Below are 21,648 nucleotides of genomic sequence, written 5' to 3'. Positions count from 1 at the left end.
TACAAACTCTTCAACCACATGCTCAGACACAACTGCCACACAGCATCTCTTGCCACCTGAAGAAGATTCTGCTGTGCTCACCTTTGATTCCATAAAACATGCTATGGAAAACCCCATTCTCTTCAGCTCCTTTCCTCTTCATTCATTTATCTAAGTCCTACCAACTCCTCAGGTCTCTTATGTGGCCCCCTCATAACTTTCCCTGCATGTTTCAATCCACCTCAAGCCTCCACTGGCAGGACTCACTATTTATATTATTTTGGCATACTATCCTCAGGCTTACCTTATATGCTTTTTTTAAATGCTCAATAGACTTAGATTAAGAGTATTTTTATATTTCTAAACTTCTGGGCCTTTCAAAATTCATCTTGTGGTTAGAATAAATTTGCATGAATTGCCTGCTCATTTACTTCTTACAAAGTCATAAGTTGGCAGATCTTTTTTCAGTGTGGTGTCTAGATATGGTCTTCTCTGGTCAAAAATGTAAAATAGATAACCTCATCTAGCCTTTCAGATCTTTCCTTCACTTTTTGCCTTTTTTTTTTTAATGACCCTTATAGCATCTTCCTCCCATTATCAGGATAGAGGGCTTGCTTGGCCTCATAGGTCTGCCTAGGAGAGTGCTTGTAGCCATATACATTTTCAGTTTTCTTCATTTCTTTCCCAACAAAATGTTCCTGTCCTCTCCTACTCCCAGGCATCCAAAGTTCATCAGATAAACAAATTTATATGAGATACGGATGCTGAACACAGCAGCAGTTTTCTGGTTGCAATTTCATGACATCCAGGATTAGCTGTGCACATTGTAGTCAGTGAGGTAATCCTGGAAGTAGGAGGGCAGGATGTGAAGAACTTTGATGTCCTTCAAATGAAAAAGCCATGCGCACATGAGCAAAACTCTAGTCCAGTAAAATATTAATGTAAAGAGAAAAAAATGCTCCTTCAAACTGATTTTAGTAGTGAAACATCTTAAAGCATGGAATCTATAGAAATATTTTTTTACAGTTGACATAGACTATTATATTAGTTTCAGGTGTTCAACATAGTGATTAGACATTTATATAATTTACTAAGTGATCACCCCAATAAGTCCAGTACCCATCTGACACCACACATAGTTATCACAATATTTTTTACTGTATTCCCTATGCTGTACTTTACAACCCCATGACTATTTTTATAGCTAACAATTTGTACTTCTTAGCCCCTTTCACCTTTTTCACTCATCCCCTGAACCACCTCTCACCTGGCAACCATCAGTTTGTTCTCTGTATCTATGGGTTTGTTTCTGTTTTCTTTACCCATTTATTTTGTGTTTTAAATTCTACATATAAGTGAAATCACATGGTATTTGCCTTTATGGAAATAATTTGGTGTGAGGTCTTGTACCCCATTGTAGCTTTCTACCTTATTACTTTATGGTTATAAAGCACAGTTATAAAGCTAGCCATCTACTTAATACAAAAAGTCCATTCTAGTGGCAACAACAACAAAAGAACTGTTTTCTGACTTTGTGTTTCATAAGAGAGACAATAACAAGCCATTCTTTAAAGGACAATTTTCTGTTTAACAGTAAATGAGCCTAGTAGAAAACTAATGAATAGATTTCAGCAGGAAAAGTATCTGCCTTCTCTGCAAGTCTGCTGGCTGGTGAGGCCACACAGTGTGGTCCAAGGCCTAGAAATAGTTACACAGGCACTGTCTCCTTTTGAGAGAGCGGGGAATGGGCAGGTTGTATTTTTAGATTATGAGCCTCAGGTACCTGGAAACCATAACTTGTTGATTCTCTCGACACACACTTGCACAATGCCATGTGCATTTTTGACACTCAAATGCGCTTTAATAATGATATCAGAAGTCCGTCTATCTTTGTTCCTGAGCCTCAAGAATAGAAGAGGAACTTTCACCTATGCTCAAATGTTCTCATACCACTCGACCCCCAGGAGCTAAGAAGTCTTCCCCTACTTAAACATAAAACACTTTATGATGCCATTTATGGGAAACCCAATAACTCACATAACTCATAACAAGATGGAATAAAATGCCGGGAGCATCATGGGGAATAATCACAAAACTGGTCATGGATACACACATCTTTCTAACTTCAATAATTCCTTATTCCTGAAAGGAAAGGAAATTAATCATTCATCCCTCCCTTTTAACTACAAATGTAGATATAAATGCATTTAAATGGCAGAGGTAGGTTGAACATCATAATCACCAACATTCATTATGAATGGGGTCAATTCGAAGGAAGAAGAAAAAGACAAAAACAGCATTTTGTCTGTCTTTCTCTCTTAATATATTAATTTACTATAAATATATAGTAAGTCAAGATTCTTACATTTTTATTTAACTTTTAAATAAAAATAATTTAAGCCCTTCATTATAAAACATCAGGGTGAAAAAAGCAGAGTTAGCCTATTTATGTATTTATTTATGGAACACACCTCCCCACTTATAGGTATTTAAAAGCACACCAAAGGGTAAATTGTTAATTACATAACTGAGGTGGTATACTGATTACCTGCAAAGTTTCTTAGCTCTATTTTACTCTATCACACAAAAATGGAGGAAGCTACTCTTTTGCATACATATATGCAATATATATATTTTGTTTCCCATTTTAACAACTTTACCACCAACTGAATTAACATGAACATGTTTATGAATCTTACAAACAAAACTCTGTAGTCTGCTTTTTTAAATAAAAAAAAAAAAGTCTGCTTAATGGTCTTTTGGTTGTTATAAATTCTTTTCATCATCTTTGCAGTCTACGATCTCAAATTCTATTGTAAATGACAAAAAAAATATTTTTAAAAGAAAAAACTAGTTTCAAAGCTCCTTTTTCAATTCATTACAATAGAACTTCTCTGAAACACCAATGACAATGCTTTTACACAATTTCTCATCAGCATTTCATCTGTCCTGTATCTCTCCTTTCCAGCTTCAGATGTGCTAAAAAAGATGCAAAATCACAAAGAAGCACACCTTGTGCTTTTCCAAGAAGAAGAATGAAGTTCTGTGGCTCTGTCTCTGAATGGGGGACTAGTCATCTTTGCCTTCCTCCAGTTCTCCCCTCTGCCCTGGAATATGCACCCATAAATAGAAGTGGTGAAAACAGGTAGGGGCTGTCACAGGTCCACCCGACCCTACTCCCTACTCATGACTGAGTTGAAGGGATCTGTTTGTGGCCCCATACATGTGTGTGAGGGCAGGAGAAAGGAGGAAATACGAAGAAGGGACTTCTCCAACCCTGGCTACTTAAACACTTAAGGTTGCCATGTACCCACCACCTTCAACAACTGACGGCGATCTTAGTTCAAATGAAAACATTAAACCCGAAGAAGTGGCTTTTCTAATGCTTCAAATAGACAACCCACATCCTCACAAGGAAAATAAATCCTGGTTTGTTTAAAAATTATCCTATGTGCTTGGAACCAAAACAGTCCTCTAACCAATATCATGTGGTGGAAAACAAAAGGAACAAAGGAACAAAGGATGGGTCTTGTGGTGTTAAATAAATGCAGCATGAAGTTTACATATTTATGTGGGTGTAATGATGTAATCCAATCTCACACAACTCATACATTCACAAGATGATGATGGGATATATGCATTCCTGAGTACTGAGATTAACAACACATTTATATAAAACTACACACATTGTTGGTAAAGAAAAAATATTGCCACCTTTATGGAAAAAAATAGACACAAAGACTAGCCATTCAGGTAAAGTATTTTGCTCAATTCTCTTTTAGTGTAAAATTGAATTACTGGTTTTTTCCTTCTAGTTTAAAATGGCCCAACAAATTTTCTCCAGGCGCTCCTAGTCCAGGCTGAACCTTGTTTTCCTGTTTTTGTTTCTTTTGTTGCACCCTAAAGTGTTCTCTGCTTTTTGGTCCTACTGTATTGTGTATAAGCCACTGCAAATTGGTTTTGAACACCTCTTTCCCCAGGCCCAGGAAAAAGGGAGATTTGACCCTACCTTGTTGAAAGGGTTTGTGTCCGAAGCTTACTACCCAGGTGCCTTGGGAAAACTACTCAGCCTGCAAGACGACTGTACTCTTAGCCTCACATTGGCAGGGAAGAGTTTGGAGGGTATACATGTGCGTGAGCATTAAAAATCACCAGTATAAAACCTGGCTTGAGGCACATACAGAACCAGGTACTGCATGTTAGAGGTGCTACATTTAGACTTACCTCAATTCTGCCCTTTCTTCTAGATAACTTCAACAAACTGAATTTCTATCATTTTCTTAATACGTACTGTTAAACTCCTAAGTGGCAAGATTATGGCTTTAACATTCTTTGTATCCTTCTTTGCCTTCTCAGTGGTCTGACCCAATGCTGCACACATAATAGCTAATATTTATTGAGCACTTAAACTATTGCACTTAATCATTTCAACGGCACCATGAAGTAGTGTTCATTTTATCCCCATTTTACAAATGTGTTCAGTAACTTGCCAAAGTACAAATTCACATTTGTAAGTAAGAGCAGAGTCAGAATTTGAAACCAGAGCATGCATCCCTGACCACTGAACAACGCTTCCTCCCATACCACGCATGCTTAATCAACTTTTGATAGGAGAATAGAGGATTTTAGCAAGCAGGGTCATGAAAATGGAGGAAAGCAGTTGAAAGGCCAATTTTTCAAGTATAAAGGGTAGTAGCCATGATAACTCGGAAGCTCTGCCTTCTGTCATATGCTCGGCCACTGAGCGATCGTACCTTTTGAGGCAGACTGTGTTGTGCACACTTGCCTAGCCCTAAATGACAGCAGTAATTTTCTATAGGACCTCTGCCTCCAATCTCTCCCCGACCCATGTTCTATGCTTTCCCAATCGATTCTATTACTGGCTCTAATATAGACCAAATCAGAATAATTGACTAAAATCCTTTGTCTCCCTTATCTGTCTTCAAAGTTTAAGCTCACTGAGGTAAGAACTGTATCTTTTTCATTTTCATTTCTTCTGTATTGCCTTTCAAGTCATAGACTCAACAAATGCTGCAATTTGTTAAACAAGGGCCTTGTCAGGCTTGACTACTCTTTGGGGCACAGAGTAGGCTGATTCTGATTGACAAAATATTCTGGAAGAGGCAGGGGTAGACATACACAAAATTATACATACATAAGCAATCTTCCTTTGATTCTATATTGTTAGTTGCGTGTTTAGTTACGAGTAATAGAAAACTAACTAGCTCAAATCAATAGTTTCTTTTTTCTGTATAACAAGATCCAGGGTAGCAGTTACCAGGATTATTTGGCTGCTTGAGCATGTACTGAGGTTCAGGCTCTTTCTGTTCTCCTCTTCACCACACTCAGTGTGCTGAATTTTCCTCAGCATGATTTTCCTCTCATGTGGAAGGATGGCTCTGGACATCACATCCATACTCAGAGCAGGACAATGGGAAAGGGCAATACCTTTCACTAGGAAAACAATACTTCACCAGAAGCCCCAACTCCCATGCCAGGCAGGTTTTACTTACATCTCATTGGTTGGCAAACTGTCACATGGTCACACATCTACAAGGAAAGCTGGGGACCTAAATTAGCTTTTCCAGCCTCTTTTGTGAAAAGAGACAAGAGGCAAGGGCGTTAGAAATTGCTGTGGTTATTTGTGAAGCCAGGTGGGTACTTGAAGTGTTGTGGAGACCACTCTGTAGAGTACATGGTTGTCTGGCCACTATGCTATGCATCTGAATAGCACTGAATGTAAACTGTAATTGAAAAATGAAAAAAAAAAATTGCTGTTGGTCAGCCAACCAACAGTATCTGCCACCGATTCTTTTCTTTCCATCTTCTTTGCCCCCATGAAATATTACTTCTGGGAAATTCATAGACAGGTGCTCTTTCCACCATCTCTTACCAGTCTATACACCAAAACTACTTCCAAGGAAAGAATATAGAACTATGGTAAGTTCTATGTGACAATGACATCTCCCGTACTTATATGTTAAAAGGTACTGAAGTCTTAAGCTAAACCCTGTCAGTTATCTCTCATCACATGCAATACTGGCAATCGGGGCAAGATAATTCTTTGTTCTGCATGACTGACCGCTCAAGCAGGACCTTATCATCGTGTCTGGCTCTTGCTCCAATACATGGTAGTAACACAAAATGTCTCTCATTTCTAAATGCCCCATGAACAACTCCCAGGTGAGAACCACGGAGTCAAAGGAATGGAGCTCCTAAGTGTAATGTCAGAAACCAACAGCCTGGGACTGAGTAAGAAACTGAGTTGGGAAAGAGAGTGGAAAGGAAAGTCTGAAAGGTCAACAAGACCCTTTCAGAACCCCTGAGAAGTTGATGCCATCTGAAAAAGAGAAAAGCCTAAGTAACTTTTCTTCACTGTTTTCCATTAGTTCTTAAGAAAGATCATCTGGGGTCCTTGTCCGACCAACATCGCCGCATTCCACAACCCATCAAAGACCACAAATGGAGTGAGCCGGGTCAGTGAGTAGGTTTGCCATTCAGTTTAGAGAATGGTGGAAGAAGTAGACATTTACACACACCACACACACAAACACATGTGCTCATGCAAGCTTGTTTTAAAAAATGGTTTATTGCTATATACCACACAGTTCACCCATTTGGAGTATATAGTAACCATTTGTTTTCAAAGTGGATTTTACTTGTGCCTGGGGAACGGAAGTGTTGGACGGGTTGGTATCTCAGAGCCTTTGCAGCTCAGGGATTCTTCCGTTTGTTGTGCTCTCCCAGCTGCTCTCTTTATGAGGGGATGAAGGGGGGTGGAAAGGAGATAACCTGGCTCTGCAATGAGTCCTGGGGGCAAAGACTCTACCCGCTTCTCCTTTGCACCAAATACATGGGGAATAATTATAACAGTTATAAGTTGCACTGTCCTGCAAACAGCGCAAAGCTAACGTTATATATAATGTTATATATATAACAACAGGAGCATTTATTTTCCTGCCTGCATTGTCTTTACTTCAGTAATAATGAAAGTGAAAGACATTGGTTTGGGTGGCTGAGTCAAAGTCCTTCCATTTACCACTGGGTTCACTGAGCTGAGACTTCCAGTGAGAGTGCTCTGCTTTCATCTCTTAGGAGAATAAACATTAATGGCAGTTTTCTACAAAATCAAAAAGCAAAAATTACAATAAAATACAATTCCTTTGTAAAATATTCTTGATGTGTCCCTTCAAACTTGAGCATTGTTACTAACAATGAAGATATAGCACTTCTATAACACTTTCATCCACACAGCGCTTTTCAAATGTTAACTAATTAAACATCACAAGCATCATAGGAATGAGAAAGAAAGTTATGGTATTAGGCTTATATGCTTCCTGTAACATGTATATTAAATACTTTATTTTGAGTTCATTACAATATTCGTGACAAGGACAGAGATAATCTCATTTTAACTATTGACCTGTCTTCTTTACATAATGCAATGGAAAGTATTATCTAAACTATTGACTAAATATTCTGAAATTTTCATTTAAATGGAATAATATGGAACTTGAAGCTCTTAATGTATATTTGGTGCAACATACTATAATCTGAAAGCATAATAAAGTAATATTAATTTGACTGTTTTAAATCAACCCTTGAGAGAGGGTTAAACAAATCATCAAAATTATTAACATTTATCAAGCCTTCTTTAGGTCAGACAACAGTTCTAAATTGTTTACTTTTATCAGCTCATTTAATCCTGGCAATAGCTTTATAATGAATAACATGCAATGATCCCATTTCACAGATGAGGAAACTGATGGAAAGGAGGTTAAATAATGTGAACACAGTTAGATAGCTAAAAGGAAGTTTAGACAGGTAGCCTGGGTCCAGAGTTCATGCTCTTTAACTCTATCATATACTATTAAATTCACAACTGAGAATAACTTTTTTAAAAGAACATTGGAAGTTAAAGGCCCATTGAAAGTTATTAGGCTACAATCTGTCTAGGCCCCTTAGAAGTCTAAGTATATTAATATACTTACTTATGAATATAGAAAATGAACTTAAGTTCTGGCACCATTACAGATTTAGAGAAAATAATGATAGATTTCATATTTTTAAGATGGATTTTAATGCTTGGTAATTATTTTAAATGCACATATATTAAAAATATTCTCTGACACTAACCACAATTAATTTTTGAATTTTTAATTTGGCAATTTGTCTGTAGATAACTTTTAAAACAACTGTTAAACTTTACACTGAGTGGAAAATATGCCACATGTAAAATTTCTTCTTTAGATGTAAAGTACCTAAGGTTGTGTGTGTGAGAGAGAGAGTGAGAGAGAAAGTGAGAGGGAGGGAAAGAGAGATTGAGAGAGAGAAAAAATAAGCTAAGAACAAGTTGAATAAAACCTTTATATTAGGAAGGCACCAAAAAAATCTATGTAACCTTTGTCCACACATATTTTTTCAAATATAGGAATTTCAGTGGGTATTCAAGAAGCATTCTCCATGCACACAGTATCTATTGAGCTTCTGCTATGAATCTTTGAAAAGAAGAAGAATGTTTTAAAATTCGTTTAGCATCTTCTCATCTATAATGATTATATTAGTACAAATATGGTGGAAGAAAAAGAAATGTTCATTTACTATGATTGAATGGATCCAGATACATGACATAACATCTAGGTTGAATCAAAGTATAGTATCATCCTGAAATAATTTGCTTCATTTTATTGTGGATTAGATTTATACTTTAGTTCAAATAATGACCTCGAGTACCTCTCTCATTAAAATACAAATTATTAATGTAAATTTTACCTCTATCACCAATATTGAATAACAGTGGCTCCATTGTATTATCAGTGTTTTAAAGGTCAACTTTGAGAAAGCTACAGAATTCTCAGCTCCTTGTTGAACCAACATAGCAAACCCCCAAGTCTGTTTTCCATTTCTCTGTCTTCTTTCTCTCACCACAATGTCCCCTCCCCTTACACCCAGCCCTGCAGAGGCTAAGAAGGCATAGCCCTAAGAAGCCATGTATGCTCAGACATTAGAAAATAACTCAATTTAAAAAACACCCTAGCTATTATATCACTCACTAGGCAGATGTATGCATTGCACCCTCTTGTTACTTTTTTCCCTCCAGTTAACAATTCCATTGCTTCATCCGTACTTCTGGAAGTGTAAATATACTCTCGTGAGAGTTAAAAACAACACAATTAGGCATGGACCTTACAAATGTCAATGATATTGCAAATTTCATATTAAATTAATGTTAGCTTTATTAGCCCTGTACTTTGAATAACTCATTTCCTTTGTTTTGTCAGAAAGACAACTATTTTAAAGGTATATGTCAAGAAAAGAACAATAAAATTTAGTAATGATTAGAGAGTGCAGAGGACATTATTAGGACATTTTACACTTACCTTCAAGAGTAAAAAGTTTTTCTTTCACTTTTGTCTTTGTTTCTGAGCTACAGCTTCAGGAATGAGAAATCTTGTACCTGATAAATGTGTTATGTAAGGCCGGTAGAGAAAATGCCACTCACAGGCTCTTATAAATCTCAAACAAAACTCTAACTCAAGATACGGAGCCTAACCATCAAACAACCTTCCAATTTAGGAGTCAATCATTTGGATAAAAGCACCAGATTTGGTGATGTTTAAAGAAAATTACAAGCCAGTGATTCCACTTCTGAGAATACATCCAAAGAAACACAAAACACTGATTAGAAAGAATATATGCAACACTATCTTCATTGCAGCATTATTTACAATAGTCAAGGTTTGGGAGCAGTCCAAGTGCCCATCAGTAGATGAGTGGATCCAGAGGCTGTGGTACATTTACACAATGGAATACTACTCAGCTGTAAAAAAAAAAAAGAAGGAAATCTAACCATTTGCAACAGCCTGGATGGACCTGGAGAGTATTATGCTAAGTGAAATAGGTCAATCAGAGATAGACAAATACCATATGATTTCCCTTATATGGGGAATCTAATGAACAAAATCAACAAACAAACAAAATAGAAACAGATTCATAGATACAGAAAATAGACTGACAGCTGTTAGAGGGAATAGAGGCTGGGGAGCTGGGTCAAAAAGGTAAAGGAATTAAGCAAAAACAAAACAAAACATTCTCATAGACACAGAAAACAGTATGGTGATTACCAGAGGGAAAGGGGGTGCATGAAGGTAGAAGAGGGTAAAGGGGGGATAAATGGTAACAGGAGACTTGACTTTGAATGGTAAAAGCACAATCCAATATACAGATGATGTACTATAGAACTGTACACTTGAAACCTGTATAATTTTGTTAACTAATGTCACCCCCATAAATTCAATGATTTTTTTAAAAAATACATAAAAAAATCAAAGTTAAAATAAAGAGAGGAAAATGTGACAAAATAGCAGGGCACACTATATTCTAAGTTCCCTCACTAGGGAATTAATGTGCTGTAATGTTTGATCACAATCTAGTTGTTAAGTGAAATAACAGTGTGACAAATGAGTGTAATGTAAGTGTCTCAGGGACCATCTAGATAGTGAGGGGGTGTTTGATGCCTGAGAAGGATGACATCCTATTTTAATAATGCCATGGTAAAAGGAATATTTTTAATGTTTTTTTATTATAAAAGTAATGTTTTCCTTTGTATGCTACATAGTTAAGTACTATAACATAGAATTATACAAGTATTATATATATGTTGTATATGTATATAGAATTTTTCCCTGCTTTTTTCATCTAGCATTACATTTCACATTATATTTTCTTTTTTTTTATGTTTTTATTGATTTTAGAGAGAGAGGAAGAGAGAGGGAGAGAGAGATAGAAACATCAATCATGAGAGTCATTGACCAGCTGCCTCCAGAGCCCCCCCTGCTGGTGAACAAGCACACAACCCGGGCATGTGCCCTGGCTGGGAATCAAACTGTGACCTCCTGGTTCATGGGTTGATGTTCAACCATTGAGCTACACCAGCTGGGCATGCATTATATTTTCTTAAGAAAGTGTTTTGAATGTGTAATTAAAGAATCCCTACTCTGCTACCCACACCAGGTCAAAAAGAAGGAAAAGAAATAGTAAAAAATGGACAGCCAGCTGAATGTGTCAGTGTTGAAGCAGAACTTTCATTTATTTTTTTAAAAATATTTAAACCTTATCATTATTGATCACCTGAGCTTTCACAGGGTGTATAAATAAGGGTATAGCTTGTAGATACAGTATTCTTTACATTGCAGATAACAGAAAATCCAACTCAAACTCTTTAGGCCTCAAAGAGTTCTTAAAGAGCTGAAATCCAGAGGCAGGTCTAGCTGCAAGTAAGGCTGAATTCAGAAGCTTTGTTGATTTTACCAGTGAGCCAGCTTCTCCGTATCTCCCACACTTTTCCTTCTTTACTGCTGATTTTATCGTCCAGCTGTATTTGCCCCTAGTGGGCACATCCATAGCAGCTTCACACCTGACATCCTCCTATCACATCAGCCAAGAAAAAAAACCCTCAACAGTCAAATACAAATTTTTGGTTCAGTATCTCCTTGGTCTAAGATGGACCACATACGTAACACTGAGCCAATCACAAGGACCACAAGGATGAGATGTTGATAAGCCAAACAAAGGCCTAGTCAGGGTATGAGAACAGGATCAATCCCACCATTGGCTAAGAATAGAGAAAGATAGACTGGGAAATTATTTTCACAAGACAAATAAAACAAAATAAAATAGTAAAATATGTACTCTATACTAGTTTACTATTGTTCCACTGTGGTTGGCTCAGATCAGCCCTCCCTTGGTCCTCACAAAATAAAATGAGAAATGTGAAAATTTAGTAGATGATTTATAAGTGAACAACAAATATAAATAAAAGCATTTGATTTCCTTAGCCTAACAAAGAGAAGCCTGAAATCTGATGCAATAGACTACATAGGAATAATTGGTTGTAAAAAAAATTATGATCTACATTATTTTCCTTTTTATAAAGACTAAGGTTCTGGTCTAGATTTTCCCCTTAATGAAATCTTCCTGCTTTGAGACTCCCTGTCCTATCACAGAGCCAAGCTGGAATGCTGTATCTCTTCACCCTGGCTCAGAGTGGCAGAATTAGCCTGGCCTTGTGCCTAAGCATCCTGTCACTCACAGGATAACAACCATAACAAGGGTTAACTTCTATTGACTTTTTATTGTGTGCCATACAGAGTGCTAAGAGCTTTGCTTTCATAACTCCCTTAGGTGGTAACATTATTATTCTCATTTTAAAGATGAAGAAATGGAGTTGAGTTTCTTCTTCTCCAAGGTCATATCCTCTATGTAGTGCAAAATTCTTTCTACATATCCAATGAGAAACAACACAATGACCCTATATGGAGCCAGTTGCAGAACTCGGAGATGTGGTATTCTTTAAAAGAAGAGTCTCACTTTTCTTGAGGACATTTTTATGTGCTTTTTGAGAATGGCTACAATGTCTTATGCTCTTTGAGAGGTCATTACAGCCATCTCAGACTGTGACCAGAACTGGAACTTCTGGACTATGTTTGTGGATGGGTTAATCTGGCCAAAGAGAATCCTAAGCTATTGTTCAAACTTATATATCTAATTTATAATAGGCACATAGACCCATTTGAATTTTAAAGTTTCTTTTACATGCCAAGTCTATAAATATAGATTCTATCTTTACAGTTAAGCTCCTCTGTATCAGTCAGTGATTGTTTCACAACAAACCACCCCAATAAGGCAAGTCATAGAGAGATAAACATTGATTCTAGTCACAGATCTCTGAGTCAGCTGAAGTGTTTTTGCTTCAGACTAGACCAGAAGTGCTCTACTTCACTGGTCTCATCCAGAGGCCCAGGCTGAAGGAGCAGCAGATACCTGGGGTATATTCTTATCTTGGTGGAGGCAGAATAGCAAAAGGGCAAATCCTAGAATGGAAGTAAGTACATGTCAAACCTTTGCTCACATTTCTAACATCCCATTGGCTAAGGCAAGTCACATGACCCAGATCAACATCAAGGGAATATATTTCTCCCTTGGAGATGTTTTTAAGGGGAAGAAACTAAATGTTGTCTGAGCAACAACTGATTCTACCACAACTTCTCAAAAAAAGAACAAGGGGAAAAGATTAACATGTATTAAGCACATACCCATTTATTCATCAATTTAGAAAAGATTGTAGTCATTTTTGAGCTAGATGCTGGGACTGCAATAATGAAGAATAGTCTACTGAAAAAAACAAATGTTATTTCCTCGTAAGCAACCCCATTGGTAAATATACCCTTCCCCATTTGACAGCTGAAGAGACTAAGGCATCAAATAATTTGGTCAAAGTCATGCAGATAACAAGTAGCAAAGGTAAAATGTAAAGACTGAGTATAAAGCTTAAATTTTTTTCAACCTCATCAATGTTGTTTCCCATTAACAAATAAATTCCCATATGGCTTCAGCAATGAATAATGAAAAATAGACCACCCATCAGTGAGAATTAGATCAGGCCAGAAGAACCACTAAGAGAACAAGGAATTCACAAGGCATTGGTCCTCATATGATCATAAATGTCTGCTGCATCTAGGTCTCGTGGCTGAACCTGAACACCAGCAGTTGGGAAGAGAAGATGGGCATGAGGAATTGGCAACCGAGGACAAATCAGAACCTGCGAGGAAAAACTGAAAGCTCACCCCATCACTCTCCAGGTCCAGCCCCAATGGTTTGGGCCACTTGTGGGACAAGTCAGCATCCTTTACCACAGAGCTGTACTTACCCTTGGCCCAGGATTTTCAGAAGCTGAAGGGGTTTGATGGGAGCTGGAAGTACTGTGGGCCCAGCAGCTACGCCTTGCCAACAGCAGATCTGCCACAACATGCGCAAACTCCAAACATTCCTGCCCTGCAGCACTTCTCAGAGCCTAGAAATGGCTGCCCATTGGTGCTAAATCCCACAAACTTCTCTTGTGGCCAACCCTAACTTGGAGCTATATTGGAAGAGAATTTGGGGAAACTGACATAGTACAAGGCCATCACACAGTTTAGGACTTTTACTGCGAATTAATTAAAAGTTGTATTTAAAGTTGCAAAGTGTGAAATAAAATGATTTGCTAAAACTTGCAAGTGCTCTAGAGTGGACAATACCAAGAAATGTCAGAGGACTCGTGTCCAGAAGCTTCTCCCTGTGCTATTTTTCCCTGTTATATTGTGGAGTTATCCTTTTGGGGGGTGGTGAAAGGTTGTGATTACTTTTTATTTACTTAACCCTGCCATATCATACTTAACAAGCCAACACTTACTTCTTCCCAGCATAATGTCACTCTGATGTTTACTATTTTGGTTACAAGAACACAAACCAGCTTAGGTAGAAAAGAGGAAATATGAGGCTCATATCATTCAAATTCAAGGATGGCTCTCACATCAAGCATGACTAGGTTCCAGGGTTCACATAGTATCGTTAGGGTTACTCAGCATCTCTCAACTCTGCTAGTCTCCATTTCTCTTTACGAGTAAGGTTTATATATTCCCACACCAAACAGACTCTCTCCACATGTCAGAAGACATACGTGCCAATATTTCTAAGTGTGCATCTTTACATCTTAAGATGCAAATAAATAAATGAATAAATAAGCCCTTTCTCTCCCAACACACACACACACACTCACTGAAAGACTCTAAATTGTCCTGCCTGGGTCATATTACCACCATTTGCATCAAACACTATAAAATAGAAGGCTGAGATATCATGACTGAACAGGCTTGGGTCCCCTGCCCACTCTTGCAGCACAAGCAGGCCAGACACTGGGGCTATCATTTCCACCAAAACCCCTTGGATGAGGGAGGAGTCACCCCTCAAATAACAAAGGGGTTCTGGCCAGATTAAAATGACTGGTGTTTAATGCAAATGTACTTTAAATCAAAGAGTTGCAAGGTCTCTGTTAGTTGAGAGAAAGAGATGTTGAAATTCATGCTATTATTCTTTTTCCTTTTCTAGAAAGCATGGCAATGACATAAAGAAGCACCTTTATTAATTCTCTGATAACAGACGGAGTGTAGAATTTTTTTTTTTAAAGCAGCACATATTGGCAATAGAACCAAATGCAGCTTGCTATAGATAGCACTGGCCTGCTGCTGTCTCAATTTAAAATACATTCAAAAAATTGCCACCAAATCTAAAAAACAAAACAAAATAGAAAACTCATAGAAAAAAAATATCAGATTTGTGGGTACCAGAAATGCGGGTGTGCAAAGGGAGAGTTGGAGAAAGAAGATCAAAAGATACAAACTTCCAGTTATAAGACAAATACGTACTAGAGACACAATATACAACATGACTATAGCTAACGCTGCTGTATGATATAGAAGAAAGTTGTTAAGAGAGTGAATCCTGAGAGTTTTCATCACAAGATAAATGTTTTTCTTTTTTCTTTTCTTCTTTTTTTTCTTTTTGTATCTATATGAGAAGATGGATATTAAACCATCATGCTGTACTCCTTAAACTTTTATAGTAATGTATGTCAATTATTTCTAAATAAAAGTGGGAAAAAATAAGGGGAAAAAATGTCACCAGATGACTTTATGACCAGCTTTAGTTTTGAGGAAAATTAAAGAAATCCAGTGTCCAACAGATATCCTGCAATGGCGGTGTGTCTTTGCCTGGGAATTTTTATTAACAAATAGTTGTGCATTCAGTAGTTGCCCACTGGTCATTCATAGCTCATATTTTTCAATACCATAAAGAATCCATAAGAGTGCAGAGGCTTCCTAATAATGAAGAATGACCCCTAATTGTAATGCGTTTTGCTTTCAGGGAAACTGATAAAAGCTATTTTTTATAACATGACAAAATGATTATTTTTTTAATGGCTTTGTTTCTAGACAGAATGTGAATCCCGAAGTGATAACAATGACATTAGTTCACAACTAAAAGTGCTGAAGGATTTATTCATTCCCTCATTCCTTCACTCTGTATTGAGAGCCTGCTGTATAATCTTGCCCGGAGCTGGGCACTTAAGGATACAACAAAGAATAAGGCGTGTCCTTGCTCGAGAGAAGCTCCCAGTGGAGTGGAGGAAAGCACAAAAGCACAGGCACTGCTACAGACCACTTATGTCCAGGCGGCTACGACAGCACAGAGCAGCAAACAGTTTTGCCTGGGGTCTGTCAGAGAAAGCATTTTAAGTGAAGGTGTTGATGGATAAGCAGTCACTTTTTTAAAACTAGAGGCCTAAAAAGCGTAGGAAGAAAAAGCAGCACTCACTGTTCCAGGACTGTGTGGCTTCCCTAAGTCCCTGGCAGGACAGGGGACAGACAATAGGAAGGAATGCCCAGGACAGGGGGTGAGGCCAGACAGAATGGGATGGGAACAGTACGTCATGCCAAGGAGTTCGGAAAGACAACTCTGGAAGCAGGGGGGGGAAATGGGTGACAAAGGAGAGAGACCTTCTAGAGGTTATAGAAAAGGCTGACACGTGGCCTTAACGAAGACTGGAAGTCTGCAGAGACTTTGCAAAGGCTCTGGACTCATGAATCCAGTTTAGGAGGCTAGTTGGATGGAGATACGCTTAAAGATATTAGGGAAAGTGGAAGAAGCAGACATTGGGGTAGGGGGCAGGGCAGGGACGGATTAGGAGAGAGAACAGAGCTGTGATCACCTATGTTAAAAGACATTAACTTTGTGTTTTAGATACATAAAACAATGTCTTTTACCGATAATATATTATTCTTTGATATATTTGATTAATATCCCATTTAAATGTATTCACCATGTCAAAACACATGTTATATAACAGTATGGACAAGTCACCTGTTTCTGTGTTCCCAATACTATAAGAGGAGCATACTGTTTTGAGTAGCAGTAATCTCATGTTATGTTTAGTGTTCTACCTTCATGAGTATATTACAAATGCTTTGGGGGAAAAATTAAACAAAACAAAATACCATCTCCATGTGATTGCACAAAATTTTGAGACCAAAAAAAAAAATTTCTGACCTCAACTAGTGATTTCTTTATCAAAGTCAAGAACTGATACAGTTCGTATTTCCTAATCTCCACTTTTCATGTGGAGATACTTTCATCTGTAAGAATATGACAATGTTAAATCTTTTCGAACGATGTCTTTTGGCTTAATTCGCAAAACTTGAGGACTACAGATTCTGATGAATTAGGAGTTAACTATTCAACAGAAACAGTAATAGCTACTGATGTTGAATATGAGTAGCATTTTCAATGATGTTCTAAGAAAATTGCTTACTACTATATAAAAAATTTTCAGTTATCTTGGGAAAAGCATTAAAACATTATTACACATTTTTTCACATTAGATGTCAGGGTGGGGGCATTCGATGTCTAGTCTTACTACACACTGACTCTTCCTCATTTACTTTTCTTAATGCATTCCAAAGTTGTTAAAGTTCCTTATATAAAAATATGATTGATTGTTACAGTGACAGTAATTGCATTTTAGCAAAAGTAACCATTATAGTAATTTTCTTCAAGGAAGAGAAATCTAACTAACTAAAGTAGCTAGTTACTTCCTCACACATTAACTCTGAAGTTTTTAACATAAAAATACTTAATAAGGGTAGTACAGTTTGAAGAACATAAAATAGCATGTAATATTTATAAAACTACTTCCATCAGGTGGTTCACAATTTTATGTAGCTGTTAATCAAAAATTAAGTGCAACAAAATAAAATAAAAACTAGAATTTCTATACTACTGGGTCAACTAAAGTAAGCCCTCAATTGAAGCCTTTGAAAATTGACTCTCAGTATCTCTTATTTTCATTTCTAAACTACAGAAGGTAATGATTTTTTTTGAAACCAAGAGTTATTTATATCCTGTCCTTTGAAGATTGAATCGAATGAATATGCAAAGATATCATGATTACAAAGAAAAAACAATTATACATGTACGTAGACAGGGGAATGCTGCATGTAGTAACAAGTTGTACATGTTAAATCACAAATGAAACAGCACTCGCATTTAATTTCATGTATTCCACTGCACACCTGAATACTAATTAGCAACTAAAATAGGAAATGTGTGGTGCTGCATGTATTGATAAAATCTCAGTTCTCTATTATTCAGACACCAGTGATTAACACTGAATTGCATCCTGGGAAAAGCTACTTTATCATTTTTACAGTTTTCTTTCTACAATTCTTGTTCCTTATTATTGGAAGCTATACACTAACTTCAAAATGAATCCAAGGTAACTGAAATGTTGGCTAAATGTGGAATCGCATTTTCTAATATTTATTATTAAGATTGCGTAGACAGTAGCTGCCATGAGGAGTGCAAAGCAGAAGCCTGAAATTCAGTATGTAAATAGATGAACAGTATTCGAGGTAGCCTAAGTCAATTGAGTCCATTCAAATTTTTCATTTCGTGAGGGCCATGGACAACACTGGTACTTTGTTTCAGCCCCTTCTTAGCCCTGTTTTCAAAATGGCCCCCAGGACTGCAAAAGAAAGATTTATTTTGAAGGCTGAGATAGAGGAAAAGGAGTTTAAATCTCATGATTTTTCCCTGGCTGCCTCTATTCATCTCTCTCCACCTCCATTCCTTTGCTAGCCTCTGTATTTAAATTGGCCCTTGCACTACCATTTGATTTATTTTGGAGTTATTCTTATAGATGAGAATTTTATTCACAAAGCCATATTTCTTTGAGTTAATGCGTTCTTTTATTTTTCCACTATCCCCATAGATTACAGATCCTCTCCCATTTGTTTGCACATTTTGCCCATCAGTTGTGTCTATAATACAGGTTAGTTCTTACTATGAATGGCAGGGAGCATGGTGGGGGAAATTGCAGACATGCGTGTGTGTATGCGCATGTGCTTGCGTGTGCCACTGTGCTTTTGAGTTGTATTCTAAAATAAAGGCTCAGTATAAAATTGATGATAGTAGTTTTTCAGCAAAACCCTATTTCCTTGAAGCCTGCTGGTGTCTCATTTATTAACAGAACACAGAGGTAAAGTTAATTACAAAATAATTACACTCTTAGACATAAAAATAGAATGTTTCAAAGAGAAGGACCTAATAAATATCTGCTAAGAAAGTCACAGGGACTGTATCAGTTAGGATGCTTTTAGTACCAGATCACAAAATTTCAGCTAGAAGCAACCAGGGTCATATTCTTTCTCATGCACATCTCCCAGGAGAGGGCATGATTTTCCCCAAAGAATAAAGGTCCTGAACTTCATTCTTATTGACCCAGTTTGGACCATTCTTTAATTACCTGTTAGTGGCAAGCAGAAAATACGTTCAATAGTCCCCATCCCTGCCCTTTTCTGCAGCGGATGCATTCCAAGGCCTCCACATATATATCCCTATGTATAATGAACCCTATATATACTGTTTTTCTTATATACACATAACTATGATAAAATTTAAACTTTATGGTCATTATTAAGTAAAATAAGGGTTACTGAACACAAATACTATGATATGGTGACAGTCATTCTGACAACCGAGACTGCTACTAAATGTCTAATGGGCAGGAAACATATACAAGAGTGAATACATTGGACAAAGGGATGAGCCATGTGCCAGGTCGGGCGGAGCAGGATGGAACAGGACTTCATCATGTTATTCCTAACAGACACAATTTAAAACTTATGAATGGTTTTTTTCTGTCATTTTCCATTTAGTATTTTCAGACCACAGTTGACCTGGGGTAACGAAACCAAGAAAAGCAAAACCATGTATAAGGGGGACAACTGTATTGGTTTAGACCAACCAAGGCATATGCTTGGCACACCATGATAAAACTCCATAGGTTTCTTAAATATTGAAATACTTCAAAACATAAGTAGCCAATGCTCTGAGTCTCCCCAAGTCCCCAAGTGTTCCTCACTGCTCCAGCAACCCAGCCTGAAATGCCCCTGACCTCTCCATTACCCCCCAAGTGAAAAGATAACATATGCAAAGCAAAGATACATTTACTTGGACCATGCTCCAGCAATACAGCAGGCATCCCTTCTGTTTGGATGGATCATATCCTAGAATGTTAAATATTTTTAATATCACCTAACCTGCAGTATCAGTCCCACTATATAAGTATCCTAGGGCTGCTATAACAAAGTGCCACAAACTGGGTGGCTTAAAACAGCAGATATTTACTCTCTTATCATTCTGGAGGCTACAAGTCTAAAATCAAGTTGTTGCCTGAGCCATGCTCCTTCCAAAGACTGTAGGGAAGAATCCCTCCTGTCCTTTTCTAGCTTTTGGTCGTTGCCCTCGTTCTTTATTGTGCCTTGGTTTGTGGTAGGATAACTCCAATCTCTGTATCTGTCTTCACATGGTGATCTTCCATGTGTCTGTGTCTAAATTCCCCTCTTCTTATAAAAACAAAAGTCACATTAGGGCCCACCATAACTTAGCATGACCTCATCCTAACTTGATTATGTCTGCAAAGACCTTGTTTCCAAATAAGGTCACATTCACAGGTTCTAGGTGAAGATAACTTGGGGGACACTATTTAACCCAATATACCCTCCAAGTGAGATGGCTGCTATGCAATGGAAAAGTGGCAAAGTGATGTTGGAGGGGGGGTTCCACAGTGTCCACTATAGATACTAGACCCTCTGGCACTTTGCTCTCTTCATTTACCTGGTTATAGTCAACAGCTTTAGAGTTGAAGAGGCATTTGCGATTTTATTTGCATATTCTGAGCTAGATACCATACTACTTCATTTCATTTTTCATTCTAAGGCCTAAGTCCACTGACTTCAAAAAGTAGTTTGGGGGAGGGACCTGGCAAAGAGTCCTTAAGTCCATATGCCAGTCCAAGCATTATCAGTAGAGTGAATAAGTAATATATCTCACCTAGGTAAGTACTATTGTTTTTCAAATGTATATAGCTGTACTTAATTAAATAAAAATTAATTCAAAGACTTCCTGCATTTATAGTATCGCTTTATCATTATGCGTATTCTCTATCAACAGATTGTAAAGTGCAACTACTGTTGGACTTTAGCACACTAGCCTCTATTAGAAGGGCCATGAGTAAACTGGGATACAATTCTGCCTGCTGTTACAAAGGCCAAGAAAATACTAGCTCAAACAAATAGACACTGATTTCTTTCTCAGATAAGAGCTAGAGCACAAGTAGTCCAGGGGTCACATGGCAGCTCCATCATCTTGAGGACCTAGGCACTTGATATTTTATTGTTCTATCACTCTCAAGACATGGCTTTCAGCCCCTGGTGTAAGATGGCCTTTGTTGCTCACACCGATGTGACTGCATTCTGCTCACACACCACTGGCCAGATCCTAAAATATCCATATATGGCCAAACATAGCAGCAAGAATAGCTGGGAAATGTGGTCTTTATCTGGACAGCCATGTGCTCAGCTAAATGTTGAGAGTTCTATTACTAAAGAAAGGAGGGGAAAATCAATATTAGGGAAGAGTTAGCATCCTTGACAAAATCTACATGCACTTGGAAGAAAGTAATGGCTATTCACAAATGATTTGCATATTCCTAATAAATTATGATACTGTTCTAATTTCAAGATAACTTTACACATCTTTAATATTGTTATTTTGTGATTTGTTTTTGTGGTTTTTTTGTGTGTGTGGTTTTTTTTAGAATCTACCTCATCTTACTAACTCTACTTATATAGTTGGCCTAAAAATGCTCACTAGATGTCTATAGTGAGAGGGTTTGAGGTCAACAGGAAACAGTGTGTGGAAGGGGGGAATTATGATTCAATGAGTGACTCTTTT

Source organism: Miniopterus natalensis, chromosome 8 (genome assembly GCF_054644295.1).
Source record: "Miniopterus natalensis isolate mMinNat1 chromosome 8, mMinNat1.hap1, whole genome shotgun sequence".
NCBI lineage: Eukaryota > Metazoa > Chordata > Mammalia > Chiroptera > Miniopteridae > Miniopterus > Miniopterus natalensis.
Note: the sequence above shows the minus strand (reverse complement) of the source record.